At 40.1% G+C, this 21,814-nt stretch overlaps 1 long non-coding RNA gene across 3 annotated transcripts; it reads left to right on the top strand.

The window, feature by feature from the left end:
* Positions 1-1,105: 1,105 nt before the first annotated feature.
* LOC309835169 lies at positions 1,106-20,841 on the top strand. 3 transcript variants are annotated; one of them, XR_014297955.1, is made up of 7 exons: positions 1,106-1,988; positions 3,114-3,171; positions 15,797-16,023; positions 16,143-16,206; positions 17,489-17,676; positions 18,967-19,214; positions 20,684-20,841. It is a non-coding gene; the product is annotated as an uncharacterized lncRNA (long non-coding RNA). The 3 variants fall into 3 exon arrangements; XR_014297953.1 differs by lacking the exon at positions 3,114-3,171; XR_014297954.1 differs by lacking the exon at positions 16,143-16,206.
* The last annotated feature ends 973 nt before the right edge of the window (positions 20,842-21,814 follow it).

Below are 21,814 nucleotides of genomic sequence, written 5' to 3'. Positions count from 1 at the left end.
TATTTCTGGATCAAGGTTAGCCATGGATAACTGAAACCGAAGAAAGTAAATCCACAGATAAAGGGAACAACTGTACCTCCAGAGAGGGTGAATCCACTTGCCTGGCTCGAGTTTAACAAGGGTTACAATGTTGCATCTCAGGGCAGGAAAGAGTAGGACAATGAAAGAACTGGAATTTTTTTTCCCTGAGTTGTATTTCCAACCATCATAAAAACGAATTCCTGCTTTTGGGCATGGCACTGGGAGTTGGCCAGTCAGGGTTGAAATACTCACTCTCAACTCACAAGTATAAACTTTGGGAAGTCACTTACCTGCCATGAATCTCAGTTTACACAACTTTAAGGTAAATTTAATATCCCCTTCCGTATAGAGGTATTGTGAGAATGCAGTTTGCAAACATATATCTAGCGTGGGTCCAAAGTACTTATAAAAAATTATGTAAATTTGGAATTAGTTCTTTTCCTCAGGTGCTGGATGTTTTTATTGGTTTTTGTTCTCCATAAGATTTTACTACAGTGACTAATTTTCTTTTGTCTGCTAGATTCCTCTCCAGTGGCTTGTGACACTGCTTCAGGAAGACTTTCCCAACACCTGAAGAATTTCTATGTTCCTTTTCCCAGTCTGGGATGTCTACTTACCATATTGCCAGCTTCTGGACCTGTTGTGTCTGGGATGCAGGCTGAACCAAAGGCAGGTATCCTTCAAGGCATCCAGATATAAAAATAAGTACGTCGTTGAGATTAGGAGGAAGTTCACATTTTGGGGCTCCCCAAAGTAACTTTATCCCAAGATATAAATGGCATTCTAAAATGTATGAAAACAGACTTGATAGAAAACCAAACTAAAGCTAGAACTTAGTTGGAAAGAGGTTTATTTTTCAAATATATAAACTAAACCATTGTACATCTATTACAAAAGCACTAGGAATCTATAGCAAAAAATGAGTCAAATTCTAAAATATCACAAGTTTCTTTTCAAAATGTGTTGGTGCATTTTCATCGTCATTGGGTTTCAATTTAATGTCTTCTGCTCTTGAAATTAACACCTCCTCTCCTTTTCTTATCCACAGCTACACCCACCCTCGTGCTCTGGGTTGCTCAGAAATTCCAAGAAATTCCAAGTTTCCTGCTGCCTCACTGGCTGGAACAGAATGGAATGTGCACCACTGCTGATAACAACAGGAGAGGCCCCAAACCACAGAGGCAGGCAGCCCCGGGGTAAATCCTTGCTCCACCGCTTCACGTGGAAAGATATTGTACAAGTTACTTAGCTTTCGTCATAGGTTGGATTTCCTGGGAAAGAGAGTCTAGGTCTCTGAGGGTTGTGTGGAGGAGGCTAACTGGGGAGTGAGCTCAGAAACAACGACAACATGGGGAGGGATGCTAGACTGGGCAGAGGGAGAAGCCGTACCATGATGCAGTTTCAATGGAGATGTCCAGCAATCCCACAGGGAGCTGAGATGGCCCTTCAGAGTTGTCCCAGCTGAGGACAAATGGTTAGGCTTTTGTACTTCCATGTTGGCCAGTCACGGATGCAGGCTGCCTTCTGAGAAATGGTCTGGGATGAAGGCTCTCTTTGACTGAGTCTTGGAGCAGCAGCTAGAGGTCCTGGTAGTAGGCGGAATGAGTGCCTACATCCTGAGGTGTATCTGGGCAGCCCACCGTACCTGTGCCTACATGTTCAATATATCAGAGATCAAGGAAGTCTCCTTGGCCCCTCTACCTGAAATTGCAACCCCTTAATCTCATATCCCCTGTACCCCATCTCACTTTTATCCATCGTATTTATCATGAACTGACATACATTTTTTTAAAGATTTTTTTGATTGGACCATTTTTAAAGTCTTTATGGAATTTATTACAATATTGCTTCTGTTTTATGTTTTGGTTTTTTTGGTCACGAGGCATGTGGGATCTTAGCTCCCCGACCAGGGATCAAACCCGAACTCCCTGCATTGGAAGGTGAAGTCTTAACCACTGGACTGCCAGGTGAGCCCTGCACTGACATCCTGTATAAGAATTCATCTGTTGTCTTTCTGGAAATGCTCTAGAACACACTCCAAGCTACTTGAGGGCAGGCATTTTGTTTTACTCATGACTATATGCCCAGTTCCTACAACAGGGATTGGCACAGATTGAACACTCAATAGATATGTGTTAATTGAGTGGAATAAATGAATGAATAAATATAACATATACTGAGTATTCATCAGAAGCACTCAAGTTCTAAGCACTTGCAGTAACTAATATAATCTTCACGACAACTCCATGGAGGGGCACAATTATTAACCCAATTCTGCAGATGAAAACACTGAGGCACAGAATGGTTTTTTTTTTTTTTTTGCGGCACATGGGCCTCTCACTGCTGCGGCCCCTCCCGTTGCGGAGCACAGGCTCAGCGGCCATGGTTCACAGGCCCAGCCGCTCTGCGGCACGTGGGATCCTCCCAAACCGGGGCACGAACCCGTGTCCCCTGCATCGGCAGGCGGGCTCTCAACCACTGCGCCACCAGGGAAGCCCCACAGAATGTTTAATTATCTTGCCAAGGTCTTGCAGCTTAGAAGTGCTGTATTCAGGATCCGAACCAGGCAACGGGATTCATACCATTGCCTGGAATGGATAGAGCTGGTCCTCCATCCGAGCGAGTTAGCCCTACCCTTCCTCCTCTCCCCTTTCTGCTGTCTCGTAGAATACTTGTCCAGTAATCACATCATTGCATGCTCCAGATATTTTGTTTTATCGCTTCAGACCAAAAGGCGAGAGCTCAGCTGAGTTCCAACTCCTGCCCTTTCTTCCCACTTTCTCAATATTATTACCTTAGAACCTGATCAACTCGCACATCTTTTTTTTTTTTTTTCTAGCACTGCCATTGACAGATGCAGATGCAGAGGCTATTACGGTTTATGGTGCTCTTTTGCATGCATTGTCTCATCTGATTAGCCCAGTAGCCTTGGGATATGGGCCATACAAGGGTGGCCACCTGCAGTTTATAGATGAGGAAACAGAGGCTCAGAGAGGTTACATAAAGCTATTTAGAAGCAGAATTTTTAGTTCTAAGTCCCACGTTTGCTCTAATTTGCACTTTCTTTTTCCTTGTTGGGGCCCGGAGGGTAGAAGTTAATCCCCAAGCATTTCTGCCCTCCACATTTATTGAAAGTCACTTGGAACATTGGTGAGTATTTATCATTGGCTTCTTCCTACTTGACAAGTGGGGAAACCGAGGCACAAAGAGGTTACATGATTTCCTCAGGTTTCATACTGATGTCTTTGGAGCTGGGATATTAATTTCAAAATTCACGTGCCTGTACTCCTTAGCATGCTCACTGCTTCTAAGTTAACAATTCTGGGGTCTATTTCAAACTTCCATCCACCTTTCCTTGAGTAATGTAATAGGATTCATATTTAACATTTAAAAAAATAATGCTAGTTAAAAATAGAAAAGCCCAGTTCACTTTAAATGCACTCAGGATGCATTACCTCTCTGCCAGCCTGAAAAGATGTCTAAGGAGACAATGCTGGCAAAATTTACGTATTATAAAGAGCTCCTTTTATCCAGTTACATCAGCAAAATTTCACGGCATCTTTCAGAGGCCCAAGGAGAGCAGGAACATTTATTCTCCTCTTTGAATTTAATCATAAAGACATCAAGGTCGTCTTCCTGAGGCTGAGCTCCAGGCCACAGATTCCAGACTGGAGAAAAGTAACTTGAAAGAGCCTGTTTTACACAGGCCAGTGGAATACTTTGTTTTTTTGCTTCTGAGCCTCCTAAGTGGACGCAGATCCACAGAAATAAATATTTACTTCTTGAGAGGGATGGTTAGGAGAATAGATGTTAACGTTCTGTCCTTACAGTGGAGAAACTCAATTCAGTTCGTGGACTCTCAGAGCTCCTTATGGCCCCGGTTTGAGAACCATCATTCCAATTAGAGTGATGGTAGCTGTGGCAGTTTTAAGACCTGTCTACATCTTCTTTCACATGCCATCAAGAGGTGAAGTCTAGTTCTCCCTCTGGCTTGAAATGGGGCAGGAATTTATGGCCACCTTGACAAATAAAATGTGAGAGAAGCGACCTTAAGTCATTTATAACACTAGGCTAGAAACAGTGATGCAGCTTCAATCTGGCTGTCTCTTAGGACATGGCTTTTGGATGGCTACCCTGGCCATGCTGGAGAGACCACGTGGAGAGAGAGGTGCCTGAGGACCCTACTCGATGCCACATAGAACAGAGATGAGCCTTCTCTGTTGAGTTTGGTCCAAATTGCATATTCATGAACTATGTAAATTGTTACCGTTTTATTTACACATTGCATTTAGAGCAGTTTGTTGCAGAATAACAGATAATCTTAACAATAGCCCACGCCATAGATGACATGCTGGAATGCGAGTCATAGTTCATAGAATTGAACAGGTATGAATCCAGCATCTTGCATCTGGATTTAAATAACCATTTATACAATGCATGGAACACAAGAGTCACTTCACATGTCTGTTGAATGAACTGATGGGCGAATGAGTAAAGAATCTTGGGGGAGATCTCTCTCAGTAGAATAACACTTGGGGTTATAACTGACCACATTTCTAATTGAAGCCATAGGTTGAGGTTGTTAAAAACCTGTGTAGTCCAAGTTAAAGGAGTAGATGGTTTTCCCATTTCCTGTAATGATTTGATCACAAGGAAGACTATGATAGCTTTGGGGTTGGCAATTTAATAGGAACTGACAAGCTGAAGGAAGGCAAAGATGATGTTGGTGCTTGAAAACCTATTTTGGGAAAAGGTGAGAGATATTTATTAAGCCTGAAGAAAAGAAGGGGAGACAGAAAAGTTGTCTTAAATCCTTGAAGGAGGTGACAGATTTCTTTTCTGTTATCCAAAAGCTGCATTAGAACAAACAGGCCAATGCTATAAAATAACAGTTGACCAGCTTTTTCAGTAAAGGGACTGATAGCAAATACTTTAGGCTTTAAAGCCCTGTGGTCTCTGTTGCAACTATTCAACCTGCCTTTGTAGCACAAAAGCAGACACGGTCAATATGTAAACGAATGAGTATAGCTGTGTTTCAATAAAACTTTATTCACAAAAACAAGCTGTGGGCCAGGTTTGGCCCTTGCCTGTAGTCTGTCAATCCTTGCTATAAAGAAATGGTCTTTTTTCTACATAAGCCCAAGATTCCTAATACATAGAGCCATCAAACTTCAGAATTGTCTTGGAGGAGAATGACATTTCCTTAGTATGTTTAAAATAGGCTGGATGTACAGATTGGAGAAAAATATTCTTTTCTCTTTATATATATATATATATGGCATACATTATATAATAAAATATATATAAAATAAATATACATAAAAATAAATATATATAAAAGTAAAATATATATAAAAAATCAAACAAAAGCCCTTTGCCATATATATATGAATATATATAAAGAACTATATATAGCAAGAATATATAAAGAACTCTTACAACTCAATAATAATTATAAAGTACCTGCCCTTTTCTCTCCATGGGTAGAAGTTTTGAACTGACACTTCACAAAAGATATAATGATGGCAAATAAATATCAGAAAAGATACACTACCTAATTTGTCATCAGAGAAATGCAAACTTAAACCATAATAAGTTACCAATGTACTTATTAAAGTGGCTGGGATTAAAAAGACTGACCATATCAAGTATCAGTGAGGATGTGAGCAACTGGAGTTATTGCGCCTTGCTGGTGAAAGCATGAAATACTATCATCACTTTGAAGGGGTCTTTGACAATTTCTTATAAAGATCAACACTCACATATCATCAATCAGCCATCCTATTCCTAGATATTTATCCAAGAGAAATTAAAACATGTGTCCACAAAAAGACTTGTACACAAATGTTCAGGGCGGCTTTATTCATTATAGCCCCCAAATGGAACAACAAGCCAACTGCCTGTTAACAAGTGAATGGATAAAGAAATGGTAATATACCCGTGCAATGGTAAATATTACTCACGATAAAAAAGAATAAACTATTGATATTCTCGACAACATGAAAGAATCTCAACATACGTTGAGGAGAGGAATTCAGACACAAAACACATATACCAGTATTCCATTTACATAAAAGTCTAGAACAGGAAACAATCATTTATAATGACATCCCAAATTAGTGGAAAGCAGACTAGCGGTTGCCTGGGACTGGGGCTGGGACAGATGGACTTTAAACGGTTAGAAAGGAACTTTCTAGTGTCATGGACACGTTTTATATCATGATAGTGATGGTGATAGCATGAATGTATAAATTTGCTAAAACTCACCAAACTGTACCATGTACCTAACAGGGGTACATTTTATTGCATGCATACTTTTCCCCAATAAAGTTGATTTTCAAAAAGTAGGCCAAATGACCATCTTTTGGGGATCCAGTAATAATAATAATGATATTAATGGCTAATATTTATTGCATGCTTTCATTGTCCCACATGTTGTACCATGTTCTTTATCTGTGTTAATTTAATTCTAGAGCTATCTTTTGAAGTAGTAGTAGTGTTATCTCCATATAACAGATGGAAAACCCAAGCCTTAGAGAGATTTAATGATTTTCTCAAGGGCATGCACTAGTTCTTTGCAGAGGTGGGGTTTTAAACCAGATCTTTCAGATCCTCAAACTTCCAGGGTAAGAATTAGGTATTACAAGGCAGGAATCCTGTTCTCTTTGCTCTGCCACTGACTTGTTAGAGCCTTTGGGCAACTCACTCTCCGATCTCAGCTTCCTTATGTGCAAAATGAAATAATGGGCATTTAGTTACTGTTCAAGCTTTCATAAGTGTTTAATTTACAAATTTGATAATAAACGTACCATTTCCACAGCCTCATTGGCAAAGAAGTGACCTGTGTTAGTCAGATTTACTGTAGCATCAAATAACCCCCAATATCAGTGGCCTCTCACTACTAGATTTACTTCTTGCTTATGGGCCTGCTGGTCAGGTTCGGTCTGTGGACTGGGTCTTGTCTGCACTTCAGGTTCAGAAGTACTCTACGTGGCTCTCATTCCTGGACCCAGGCTGAAGCAGCAGCAGACACTTGGACATCCACTTCTCACGGAGAATACAGGAGTGGGAGAGATGGATTAGAAATACACAAAGCTTGAAACTGACCTCCTATCGTTTCCCACCTGCAGCCCACTGGCCAAAGTAAGTCACATGGCCAAGCCCAGTCATGGAGGCTGGGAATTATGCCCTGTCCATGGTGTTGGAGCAAGGAGAGTGAATATCTCTTGACCAATAATGCAATTTCCCAATGAGTGCAACCTCAAAGACTTAAGAAGAGTCAAAGAGTCTTCTTTTTCACTTACTCAGAGTCTTATTCACGAATCTCCAGTTTCCTTACCTTCTCATCCCCTCCCTGGGTTCACTGGCTGTTAAGCGTAGACTTAATGCCTCTTTTAGACTCAGAAGTCAAACTGCAGGTCCTTTGAGGGCTTAAGATATTGGTTTTTAGCATTACTGATCATTCATGCAATTTACTGAGTTAAATATCATTTTAATAACATTGATTTGTAGTATTAGTAATCTTTTGTGATCTTGATGGAATTAGGAAAACATTTACAAGTGGGGATTTATTTTCTGATGAATGGGGGTAGGTCCTATGATATATCTTGCTCCCATACCAGCTGTAATATTCTCTCTGACCGCATTGGTTCATGAATGTCAAACAGGCAAAATGAGGAGGCGTGCACTGAATAAACTACCCCTCGTTACTGACCCTTCAGCTTTCTTCTTTATTAGGAGGAATTCACAGGCTGGAGGTGACTGATTCCTGCCTTGCAAGCCAGTTATATTGTCTATTGTATTAGTTGAGTCAGGCTTCAGCCATTGTAGCATGAAAGCACCCATAGAAAATATGTAACTGAACAAATGTGGCTGTGTTCCAATAACAATTTGCTTACAAAAACAGGTGGTTGGCCAGATGTGGCCCATGGGCTGTAGTTTACAGATCTCTGCTCTAAATGGCAGCTCCTCGATAAAAACTGATATTGTTCTGATCGAGACTGATGTTACAACAGAGGGTGATGGGTTTCCAACAAATTCCTCTTTTCTGGAAACTTGATGGTATGCTTTTCTTGGAAAAGCAAGTCTTTCATATCGTCATTCAACCCCTTACTGTGTGTGTGTGTGTGTGTGTGTGTGTGTGTGTGTATTTTAAAATATTTAAACAATTATTTTCCAGCTGTACTGAGATAAAATTGAGATATAACATTGCATAATTTTAAGGTATAATGGTTTGATATATGTGTACATTACAAAATGATCACCACAATAAGTTAGTTAATACATTTTTTGAACAAAGAGTCGTTGGGTAGGGTAACTCTTAAAGAATAAGGATGCTTTTCATGAGTGGAATGAAGGAGAGAGAAGAAGTTATCTCCCATCATGTAGCATCATCCTCACTGTCACTGACTGGAAAATCTGTGAACTGAGATGTAATATGGTATGCCTACATTTTCACAGAAAAATCACTAGAGCTAGAACTGGAGCCCAGATAGCTTTTCTTTTCTTCAAAGTTTTCTCTACTCACCCATGGTTTCTCAAATACAAATTATCATTGGAGAACCAGTTCAAGATTTTTGACTCAGTTGGATACCATCTGTATTACTGTTCATTTTATATTTTCTTTAGAGTAACTTTTTAAAAACCTAAATAGAAATATGACAGAAGAAAAGTCGCTCTTTCTACATTAAATGGAAAACAGGTATCAATACTTATCAATAATTATTTAAAATACACTTCTAAACTTTACAGCAGAACAATAACATTCATCTAGTAACATTCACAAAGGAGCATCTCCTGAGTGTGGTCACACTTGAGGAAGCTGAGCAGGACGTCCTGCAGACCTCACCTGTCAGAGGCAGGCTTTGCATAGATGCTGCGGGTTCCATGATTCACCCTGCTCCATCTCAGGCTAACTTAACAAAATTACGGTCTCCAAAAAGCAAATGTAAATCACATACAAATGAACAAAGCCTTGACCCTTACGAAAAAACAACAAAATGACCAACAAAAAAACAACTCTTATGAAACTTCTGCCCTCATTTTCTTCTCTCAATAAACATAAATGGCACAAAAAGCAGCCTTGAGGAAAGAAAAGGATCAATGAATCTTTTATTCCCATCTCTGGCATCTGCAGCATTTTTTGATCACCTGCAAGACTGAAAGCCCCTATAGTGAGTGACAAGACCTTGCCCTTGGGGATCATATTTGAGGCTGAATTTGGGGTTATAAACCAACTGGACTCATGATGACTTGCATACAACAATCTTCACTAAGCAGTTGGTGACCAGCTTGCTGCCAAACCTCACCCAGTTATAAGGGCAACTCTGCAGGTGGACAGCCTTTTTAAGAATATTTTTCTTTTATTGAAGTATAGTTGCTATACAGTATTATATAAGTTACAGGTGTACAATACAGTGATTCACAATTTTGAAAGGTTATACACCATTTATAGTCACTATAAAATATTGACTATATTCTCCATGTTGTACTTGTAGCTTATTTTATACATAATAGTTTGTACCTCTTAATTCCCTACCCCTATCTTGCCCCTCACCCCTTCCCTCTCCCCACTGGTAACCACTAGTTTCTTCTCTATATCTGTGAGTCTGCTTCTTTTTTCTTATATTCACTAGTTTGTTGTATTATTTAGCTTCCACGTATAAGTGATATCATACAGCATTTGTCTTTCTCTGATTTATTTCACTTAGCATAATACTCTCCAAGTCCATCCAAGTTGCAAATGGCAAATTTTCATTCTTTTTATGGTTGAATAGCATTCCACTGTATATATACACTACATCTTTATCCGTTCTTCTGTTGATGGACGCTTATATTGCTTCCATATCTTGGCAATTGTAAATAATGCTGCTATGAATATTGGGGTGCATGTATCTTTTCAATTAGTGTTTTTGTTTTTTTCAGATACATACCCAGGAGTGGAATTGCTGGGTTGTTCTATTTTCAGTTTTTTGAGAAACCTCCATAATGTTTTCCACAGTGGATGCACCAATTTACATTCCCATCAACAGTGCACAAGGGTTCCCTTTTCTCCACTTCCTCACCAACAATTTGTTATTTGTGTTCTTTTTGATGATAGCCATTCTGACAGGTGTGAGGCGATATCGCATTGTGGTTTTGATTTGCATTTCTCTGATGATTAGCGATGTTGATCATCTTTTTTGTGTACCTGTAGTGGAGAGATTTTTTTAATTCTCATTTCACAGATGAGGGTCAAAGAACTTGAGCTATTTTCCACGGGTCACACATTTAGAAAGAAGAGGGAACAGATGAAATGGTGAGGATGCTGGGGTGAGGGGTATGGTTTTCTTTTGTTTTGGGGGTGGCAGGTGGAGAGGATCTGAGAGGCAGCCTGGAGGTAGTGGCTAAAACCCAGCCTACTCTTGTGTCTGTCATTGAAAATTGGGAGGGCGTGTTTCTCAGTTGATGCTGATTTATGTGTAACTAATAGAGTGACGGGGGAAAAAAAGGAAGCCCGGTTTCTAATTTTATCTTCGTGGCACTTTACTAAAAAGCCCCTCAAGGTGGCCGGAAGTTGGAAGCCCTCAAGGCTTGAAGTCCTGGACCAGCATGCAAAGGTGCTGGGCACGGAGTGAGGGCCCCCGGAGATGAGACACCGCACAGCTTCCCATCTGGGTATCTGGCTCTCAGTAGCTATTAGGGTGTCTTCTCTCCGACTTCTCATTTGCATAATGTCATACCCATATGGTGTTATTTTATTTACCTCTTGAAAGCGGATGACTACTTTAGAAAGAGAGGAAGCCGGAAGACTTGACCTGAAGGCTTCCTCTGTCCCTCTCGCCCTGCTACCCTCAATCGTTTACTCTCTCTCGTCTTTGCCTCTCTTTCTCTGGCCATCTTGACTCTTGTAAATGAGGACCTTGCTTGAGTGATAGGATCCATTTCTTCCAGTGAATGGTTGCCAGGGGCGCTTGTCTTGTTGAAGGGTTTATCCTGGCAACATTTACAGCCGGTGGTGAATTTAAGCGCGACCTACTCCCATTTCTTCACGATGGAGGAACCTTTGAAAGCTTAAGAAGTCTACCGTGGCTGATTCTGCTCAGATAGATCAAGGGCTTGACTTGTTCTGCTTTGCTATTTTTCTGGGATTTCTGAAAACAGACTTCTTCAATTTTGCCATGTTAGGTGTGAATTTTGCAGTTTACACATAGTTCCTTAGAGCTCTTCAAGACAGAGTTTGCATCCTGTGTTGGGGGTAAGAGAGCAAATGTTTCAACCTTCCTTTGTTCTTGAAATAATTCTGGGTGATTCACTTATTCATTTATTTGTTCTTGGCTTGCTAACCTGTGGTGGTCAAATGCCTGAGAAGTATTAAAAAACAACCCAAAAATAAAACAAATAAAAAAGACCCTTAGAGATACAGCTAAAGGAGGATTCCTTGTTCTTTTAAATACTTTAATTCCGTGTTTATCCATTAAACAAGCACTTATCTTAGGTGCATGACTTGCCGGACACTGAGCTGGATGCCCAGAATCCGGAGGTGGAGATCTGTTGTCTGCTTTGAATCTGATCAGAGTTAGAGAATTTCAAAATTTAGAGTATACAGCTACACAAGAGCTACAGAAAAGGGCCCAGGGAAGACAGAGCTTTTGGAAATTTGTGAATTCCACACATACTTCATGCAAGATTTCATTTGCATGTGTATTTTTCTGGGAAGGGGGTTAATAACTTTCATGGGATTAAAGTATCCATGAACAAAAATGTTTTAGAAACATGACCTCTGCGATTGCAGCAAAAATTTTAGATGACCTATCCCTGGTGTTCTATAAACAAGATCTCTCCTTGCTCAGTCCTGGTGGGTTATCTGCATCTGGGACTTGGTCTACTGGTCTTTAAGTGAGAGTAGACTTCAGAAGATAACTGACTCAATGTCTTTGTCATATCTGTCCTCCAGTGCAGGACCTTGTATCCATGACATTTTTACATTTTCTTTTGTGCTTAGCTCATGTCTATAGCAAATAGGAGAAATAAAAACTGCATTGATAACTGCATTGATCAATTATGTTCCAAGCTTGTCATCGAATTCTCCCTTTCGACACTTGCATGTCCCTGATTCTGCTCCATCTCTGGCCTCTGTGACATATCCTGCCTCTCCCAAGGCAGGGTGAGAATAAAGAACATTCCTCAATTGGAGTGTGTGCACACACATGCTTACTTGCACCCCTAATGCTTTGTTCTTTGACTATCATGTGGAGAGAGGTGTTTGGGCACCATATTAATAATAGCTCTTAGTATGTATGTGGCACATTCCACCTTCAAAGGCATTTATAAACATTGAAAGATGAAAGCGTGCACCACCCATCTTGGGAAAAAGGGAATGTTAATCACCACCACGTCTGTTCTTTGGAGAGGGTCACAGAATCTGAGAGCTGGAAGGGATGTCAGAGGTCACTTTTCAACCTCTGGTCCCTAGAGGAATTCTTTCCTTTGGAGCCCACCAAAGTTGGGGTAGTCCTCAGAATTTCTTCTTGAGTTCAAGCCAATTCTGCCCTTCTGTAACTTTTCAATTATCTATCTACCTATTTACCTATCACCTATCTGTCTATCATCTATCTCTATCTTTCAACCGATCGTCTATTCCCTATCTCACTTCCTCCCTTTTCTTTTTTTCTCCCTCTCTCTCTTTCTCTTCCTTCCTCCCTTCCTCTCTCTCTCCTTCTTATTTCCTTCCTTCCTTCCTCCCTTCCTTTCTCCCTTCCCTCCTTCCTCTTCCTTCCTTTCTTTTTGCAGAGCCCTGCCAAGATTGCAAATGCTTGAACAAAATTATGCTCTTTTAAGACATAAATTTGGGGTGCTTGGTTATGTATCAAAAGATAACTGTAATGCCTGGGCAGACTGGGATATAAGATCACCCTGCTTGCAGTGACATTTCAGGCAGTATAGTGTCTTGCTACCCTCATGTTGGACCCAGCCTTGATTCTGCTTTCTTTGTTGCAGTTCTCTGATATAAAGGCACTGAGGATTTCAATTCCATGCCTCTGCTTCTCTCACTTAGTGTAGCATCTTCAGATGTTACTCTTGTAACTGCTGCTCTGCCTGAGACAAATGTATTCTACCCCTTAAAAGACATAGAGAACTTTAACTAGGTTGTTTTTCCTCTTTTTTGTATAAGAGTCAAAATAAAGGGGACATTTATGTAGTGCCTGATATTTCTCAGGTACAGTGTAAGTACTTTTCATGCCCTAAGTTTTCACCAAAACATTATGAGGTAGATGATATTGGTTATCTCATTTATAGATCAGGAAGCTCAGAGAGATTAAGTAACCATCTAAAGCTGCACAGCCAAGAAACTGGAGAACTAGGATTTGAACCCAGTTCTGTCTAGATCTATTAATCAATTAATGCAATTAATATCATGCAATTAATATCATGCAATTAATATGCTATTAATATCATGCAATTAATATCATGCTATTAATATCATGCTATTTGTATGGCACACAAAAGGCATTTAACGATTATGATGCATTCCTTTCTACCCTTTTACTACAAGCAGCCCTTCCATTATTTTTTCCATCAGCAATTGTCTATTTTAAAAGAGTTTATCTACAATATAACTATATTTATAAAATAGTTATTAATTTATTCTCCAGTGTCTTTTTACCTAAAGCCATCCATATTTTAAGAACAGTAAAAACCTAATCATAGGTATTTTATTAGGATTTGTAAAATGCCACACATTATTTTATTAGCTCTTCAATAACCCAGGGAAGTTGATCTTATTGTCCCCATTTTATAAAAGAGAAAACAGAGTCTTTAAAGAGTTGAGTTCCCCAAGATCACACAACTAGTAAGGTGCAGAGCTGGGATTTCCACTCTCTCTCATTCTAACAACTCCGTTCCTTTGAGTTGGCTCCTTATTTCTGAGCTTTGCAGTTCTGCCAAAAAGCACAAAGAATTAAAAAAATTTAATCTCTGCAACTATATCATGGATAGTTGTATTATTTTCAAGGACTTCATTGATAACCAGTGAGTTTGCACTAAGATTATCTATAGGAGAGATATTAGCAGCATCATTGCCAAACTTTGCAATCGGATTTAATACAATTTTTGTGTAAAGAATAGAGGTTTAATAATAACAACAATAGCATAATAATGTAACAGTAATGACAATAGCTGCTATCTATGGAGACCTACCATGTGCCCAGTTTTGTGCTAAGCACTCCATTCCATTTTCTCTTTCAAATCCTCCACCCACAATATTTAATCTCTCTTTTACAGGAAGCTCAGCATCTAAGAAGTTAAGTAAGATGTACAAGGTAGCGCTAATGTGGACCTTAGGATCTGGGTCCAGGTCTATCTGGCCCTAAAGCCTGAGCACTTAATCAGTGCAATAGACTAGAAAACATAATCCACTTTGAAATAAGCATACAGGACTTCCTTGAGAACAAATACCTTATACCTTGAGACAAATGAGGACCGTCTTATGCAGTTGTCTGATTCTGTTTCTAAATCATCATGCCCTTGGTAGCACAGGAGTAGGGGTGAAGGTGGGGATGGTTGGCATTTCCGAGATCCAGAATTGTAGCCATGGCCATTTTGAATGATCCTTTCTCAATCTTGGTTCTGAGGAGCAGTGGTAAGAGCTGATGCTCACCTTTTCCACTGGACATGAAGCTTCTTGAGTACAAGATCCTTGAAGATATTCCATAGACCTTGGGTACAGTGTATGGCACATAATAGGGGCTCAATAAATGTCTAGAGTTGCTGTGGAGTTACGGGAGCAAAAATAAGAGATGCCATTCTTTGCCTGGAATGTGTAGAGGGAGAGAATGCAAACATGCTAGACTTAAAAAGTCTTTTTCTGTAGATTGTTTTCTGGTCTATTGCACTGATTAAGTGCTCAGGTTTTAGGGCCAGATAGACCTGGACCCAGATCCTAAGGTCCACATTAGCACTCCCTTGTACATCTTACTTAACTTCTCAGATGCTGAGCTTCCTGTAAAAGTGAGATTAAATATTGTGGGTGGAGGATTTGAAGGAGAAAATGGAATGTACTGCTTAGCACAGAAGAAGGAAGAGAGGAATTATGAATGAAGCAGGGATGATATAAAGACAGCACGTGGGCTCCTCCCTCTTCTGACAGTGATGAGCTCTGTGGTTTTAGGTGAGTCTGTTTTCTCTCTCTGAGCCCACATTTCCGCAGAGGGTAATATTACCTGCTTACCTCTACAAGAGGACTGTGATGAACCCTGTAAGACACGGCATATGGGAAATATATGGAAAATAATAAAAATCTAATGGCAATGGTATCAACCACAACAATGATAAGGAAAGCTTTCTTGTGTTGATTGCCACCCTGGCATTCTTCATACTTTGTCCTCACAAGAACCCTGTGGTCCATTATCTCTAGTTTACAGATGAGGAAACTTTGAGATATTATCATTATTAATTACATAATTATCAGACACATGCAAAAATCCTGACATTCACTCAGTTTTCTGGGAGATGGTAGAGTAAGAGAGCTGGGGATTCAGAGACAGCACTTTGTTGGCCAAAAAGCCAACCTTCCAGTTAAGTCTAATTCAGATTGTGCTGGGTACTTCTGTGCAAAATTAGATTCACAAGGGATTTTTTCTTTTATCTAAAATCACTTCACTGAGTGTGTGATTGACATACAAAAAGCTACACATGTTTACAACTTGATGAAGTAAAACCATAGCACAATCTATGCCATAAACCTACGCATCTCCTCCAAGCATTTCCTCTACCTTCTTTATTTATTATTTTAAAGGATTCTTGGAAAGTGGAATTACTCTTCTCATCAAACATTCTGTACTACTCTATGATCCAAAGAAATGCCCAGATTCTTCTAGAATAGGCCCACTAGTGACGCCTGGATTGAATTAAAGCAGCTGATTCTCAAGCCAAGTGGCCAGAATTTGGACAACTCTACTGGCTCATCCTCTGTGCTGTATGGAAGAAACCAAGATAATGACACTTTCCCAAGGCTGGGACTGGGTGAGTCTTAATTTGTGAGTGTTTGTAAATGGCTTTGAAGATGGCGGAGGTTATTTAAGTGCTAAGTATTATTATTATTTATTGTGGTTTTAAGTACTGTTTCTCCTTCCCATTGTCAGGCTACAAAACAGTAAGGGACCTGGTAAAAGAGCCTCTGGAAGTATCCAAACGTCAATAAATTAGGTAATTTTGGCCTGAGTTCTGTGATGGTATCTGCAAACCTAGCATTAGCTTTGCAGCCTTTTTGCGTGGGTTGGTGGTTGCCTAATTTGCCCTTAAACTTGCCAGCAGCAGGCCCTGACATACGTTTGGCACACACAGGTGATACAAGCACTCTTTGGACAGACCTGTGTTGTTGACATCATGCTTTACTGTGTGCTTTTTGAGATGCAAATTAGGTTCTGGAGGAGACCATGATCCTTTCATCGTTGATGATTAATGGAAGAGAATTAACATTTGTTGAGCCTTCCTGTGTGCCAGACACTTTTACAAACATGATCTCATTTATTCTCACAACAATCTAGTGACGTAGGTCTGAATGGTTCCATTTTACAGAGAGGAAACAGAGGCTCACAGAAAGTTAAATGATTTGCCCTTGATCATATAATTAGCAAAGAGGCTTAACTAGAATTGAAATTCAGGACTGTCTGGTTCCAAAGGCCATGCTCTTTTATTATATTAAACTACAGGCAACATATTTTACTTTACTCTTCACCCCAACTGCCCAGTCAAGTTTCCCCAACCCCCTGCTAAAAATCTCTTCAGTGCCTTTCCGTAGCTTTCAATGGAATAGAGACCATGCTTCTACAATAGCCCTGCACAATCTCTCTCTGGCTCCCTCTCCAGCTTCATTCAACCCCATGTTTGTTTATTTCAGCTACTTGAACATGACAAAACTTCCTACTTCTGCGTTTTTGCACAAACTGCATGCAAAAGCTTATCTTTCCCTTTTTCTTCAGCTAATGCTCGCTGGGCCTTTACACGTCATTTTCTGGGGATGACTTCTTTGAAAATGCAGACCAATAATTCTCCAAGTGTGGTTCCTGGTCCAACAGAGAGTAGCATCACTTGGGAGCTTATGAGAAATGCAATTCTCAGGCCTCACCCCATACCTCCTGAATCAGAAACTGGGCAAGTTTGAAAATTACCAGGGTTTTTTCAACCTAGACACTATTGACATTGTAGAGTGTTTAGCAGCATGCTAGCTCTTACCTACTGAAGGTCAGTAATACTCTCGTTCCTGTCCTCACCTTCCTCCAAATTGTGACAACCAAAAATGTCTTCAGACATTGCCTAATGTCCCCTTGGAGGGTAAAACTGTCCCTGGTTGAAAAAAGTCACTGCTTTAGGCTGAGGTATGTCTGCCTGTGAGACACTCCTATAGCATTCTGGACAGTTGAGGTTAATTAGTTAGTAACTTGTTGGAATAATTTGTTTAAAGCATGTCTCCACTGTCATAATCCAGCAGCTAATGCGCTACCGAACACCCAAGTTGGTTCTCAGGAAATACCATTGTACCCAGTGACACGGTCAACTTGCACCATTACCTCCTCAAGCCCAACCCTATATCTGAATTCTGGGGAGGAGACAGAACTTAAGGCTAAAGTGGGATCACAGGCAAGTGGGATCCTTGAGATTCTTCACAATTTAAAGGTAAGTCTCCTCCATCAGAACCCTGGGAGCAAAGGGGCTCTTTCATGCCCAGCTCAACAGGATCTAACCACCGCTTTTTAAAAAGTTTAGTGGCAGAGAATACGATTAAATGCAGGAGAAAGAAAAAAAAGTCATTTTAGGATGATGCAGAAGGCCCTGACCAAGATAGGCTCAGTGTCGCTCTCACCGAAAGAGAAACAAAACCTCATTCTGCCCGCAAGAGCAATAAGGAGATTGCTGGCTACGAGACCTGACTCAGCTTGCCTTCTAGTAGCTTGTCTTTTTATCGGTGGTACAGTCACCTTAAAGAGGAGCGGGAGAGGCAGATTCTGGTCCTTTTGCCGCCTTATACTTCCTCAGCCTGAGAAGTCATTTCTAGATCCAGGGTAAAGGAGAGCTGCAGAGTTGAGGAAGAATGGAATTCTTGCTTGTGTTCCTTTCTAAATGGATACTCAGTGTCATCATCCTTGCTCCATATGAAGTGGTTGTGGACCTGAGACACTTGATTGGCTACATGGACATCCGTCCCTCCTAGGGCTCACACTGCTTCTGGGAATGAGGCCCGCCCAGTTTCATAGGAGGTATTGCAGTCGCCTGGCTTATATCAGGCTTCGTGTAACCTACATGATTGTTACAATTTGAGAGTTGCAGTCAAGGTATGGGAAGGTATAGACCTAAGAGGTAATTTTTTTTTTAAGTTATACATATAACATATCTTTTCTTTTTTCTCAAAGAAAATGTTAATTTTTTGAAGAAATTTTGAAAAGATGAAGGAAAGTGGAAAAAAATAGGATTTTCTTCTATTTCAAAATGTTCATTCCTATTTCATTTTTTTGTTACCAGACTCTACCAACAATTTTCCTTTCCTGCTTTTTCACTTAACATTATCTTTTAAGCCTGTCTCCAAGTTTTTGTAAAATGACGTCATTTTCAAAGTGATCCCGGCATTCAATTTCCATTCATTCCCAAATGTAATGCCATTAAAATGCCCCAAACTTAGAAACAGGAATACAATATTCTAGCCGCTCAGAAAGCACAAACTAAAGTATTCATTTAAAGCTAAAGACTGAGGTCTCAATTACTTTGACACTAAGAGCTCTAAATATTCAGTAATTACAAGTTTACTGATTCATGACGGGTAATAAGTTGCATAGGACCAAAACTACAGCATAATTTCAAATATCTTCATTATAGTCTATATGCCAAATTGATTGAAACTATCCCATTGTTGGCATTTGCTGTCATAAATAGCTTTGCAACAAACATCTTTTTTTTTTTTTTTTTTTGCAGTATGCGGGCCTCTCACTGTTGTGGCCTCTCCCGTTGCAGAGCACAGGCTCTGGACGCGCAGGCTCAGCGGCCATGGCTCACGGCCCAGCCGCTCCGCGGCACGTGGGATCTTCCCGGACCGGGGCACGAACCCGTGTCCCCTGCATCGGCAAGCGGACTCTCAACCACTGCGCCACCAGGGAAGCCCAACAAATATCTTATATATGACTTCTTCCCCCTGAAATTAAGAGCATTTCCTTTGAAATGAGGTTAGAAATTCAATCATTGGTTTGAAAAATATGAATGCATCTAACCTTGACAAAATTTCCAAAAAAACTACCTTCCAAATTGTATTTCCATTAGTGATGTTTGAGTGCATTTATTTCATTTACTCTAATCAATATCAGTTGATACTGAGCCTCAGTATTTGCATTTCTTGGATGATGGCTCAGATTGAAGGGGACAAGCTAGTATGAGTATTTGGTTTTTCACAGACATGCATGACACTGGAGCACAACCCATTCGTCTTTCACTCTGCACCCCTCCAACATCAAGAACATCAGTTTAGCTTCGATTAGAGTTAAGGTGTTTTTCTGCCAGAGACTTTTTTCAAGCTTATAGTCATGAAATCTGTTTTAAAAACTGGTTAAATGAGTGCTTTCCTTCCCATCCCACTCTTGAAATAAATTCAGATTCCCAAAAGAACTGGATCTCTTCTTGCAGGAGTGAAAGATAATTTGTTGGCATGTATATTTTCTTATAGAACCAAATTACTGAGGGGAGTTGTAACCTGGTTTCAAATACTTTTGGGTTTCTTCACTCAGAGCTACTTTTTGTCATTGCAATTAGAGCAGGGGAGACTGATTTTCAAAGCCAAGTGTAGTTGTCCAGTGGACAAATGATGGAGAAAACACCGACACAGAGGGGAACTACTTCTTTCCCTTCCTTTCCTTTTTTCTCTCCCTCCCTTCCTCCCTCCTCACTTCCTTTCTCTCTCTCTCCCTTTTCCTCCCTTCCTTCCTTCCTTCCTTCCTTCCTTCCTTCCTTTCTTTCTTCCTTCCTTCCTTTCCCTCAGCTTCTATTTAATCTCAGGTGGACTATATGTAAATAGGAATTCATTAGTATAATGAATACTACAATATCGCTATTAATAACCATGGCTTATTAACTGGTTAGGGTAACCCCCCAATTAACTAGCTTGAATGAGAATGTACCTTTTGGTAAATTAAAATTTCAAACTAATTAGGGATATTTCAATGATTTTTTTCCTCCTTCAACTCTTGATGCTGAAACTCTTTTTCTTCCTTAAAATACATCTTTGTTTTCATTTCTTAGGAGTTTTCCCATCATGGTGATGAAATTTTCTTAGAGAAGAAAAAACCTTACAAGATCTTTATTCTACACAGAGGTCTTGTGTAGGACTGAAGATGTAGTTATTAGAGACTAGGTCTCACTTCTGTAGCCTCCAGGGTATACTCTGGAAACTGCAATTTTGTTGTTATTGTGCTGATGTTAATTTATTTTCCTATTGTCATGGAGACTGTCTAGCAATAAAACTCACCTGTTTCCTCTTCTTCCTGGACACACAGCCTACATTTCCCAACTTCCCTTGTATAAGGTGTGGTCATGTGACTGAACTCTAACCAACAGAGTGTGATCAGAAGTGATATGTCTCACTTCCTGGTCCAGCACATAAGGATTTCTCATGGTCCCTTCCATGCTCTTCCCTGTTGACCAGCCTGGTGCAGACACAGATGAGCCATTAACCTGGAGAGCCCCATGTTGAAGATGATGGAGCCATGAGATGGAGGAACCTGTTTCCTGGAATCAGGAAGAGGACCACGGCGGATCGATGTCACCCATTTTGGCTTTTACATTTGTGAAGTTTTCTACTGTTTGGGACAATACACATTTTTGAAATCTGTTTATAATAGCAGATAATGATACTTTAATTAATGTTATCACTTATTAATAAAAGGAAGATCAAAACCTAAATTTCAATTAACTCATGTTTTTGATGAGTTGATTTCCAGGGGATTAAAATTTTCTTACAATCACTGCCTAGAGTTGTCTCTCAGATTGTAGAGTCAGTCAGTGCCCATGCAGCGGGAGAGACGGAGGTTCAGAAAGGTGGGATCAAGGGCTTCCAAAGTTCTTATGGCCTTTCCCAAGCCATTCCCCAGCCAGAGAACTAATGCCTGGAATGGAAAGGAATGAATATCACCTCTGTTTTTGACCTTTATCTCTGTCAAAATGTAAACCCTCCATAACACGTTAAGCTTTTATTTATTATTTAAACTGTTGTGTACAAGAAGGGTCTAAAGAACAGACAAAACTAATACTGGCCTCTAGATAACATCCATGAAGTGCATTGAGATCCTGGATAAAATTCAGTGTCTTGTTCCTGAATTAAAAATAAAAAAGTATTCTGAAAAAAGGACTGCCTTTAAGTAGAGAATTGTAAGGTGGGAGGCACAATTCTTCTCCTTCCCATTGACTGCACACTATATTCTCAAGGTGCATCAGGTGTACGTACAAATCATCCCTTTGGCATTTGGGAGTACAATTTTGGGGATTTGAGTCAATAATGTAGTCAGCTACCAATTTCTGTCTTTTAGTGTAGGGGTTTGGTTGGGGTGGGTAGAAGGCAAGGATCCAGGGATTTAGGAAAGAGAAATAGACCTTGCCTTATTTCTTTGAACACAAGAACTCAGCGGAGCAATGAATGACATCCTAAATGCACAATGCAGATTCTTCTGCAACAGATTGTTGCTAAATAGCTCTCTGGGGGTTTTTTTTTTGTTTTTTTTTTGTTTGTTTTGTTCTGTTGTATCTGGGCTGATGAGGTGCTCTCTGCCCTGGGTGAGTT

Source organism: Grampus griseus, assembly GCF_964374135.1.
Source record: "Grampus griseus genome assembly, chromosome: 17".
Taxonomy (NCBI): Eukaryota; Metazoa; Chordata; class Mammalia; order Artiodactyla; family Delphinidae; genus Grampus; species Grampus griseus.
This window is presented reverse-complemented; position numbering and strand designations above follow the sequence as displayed.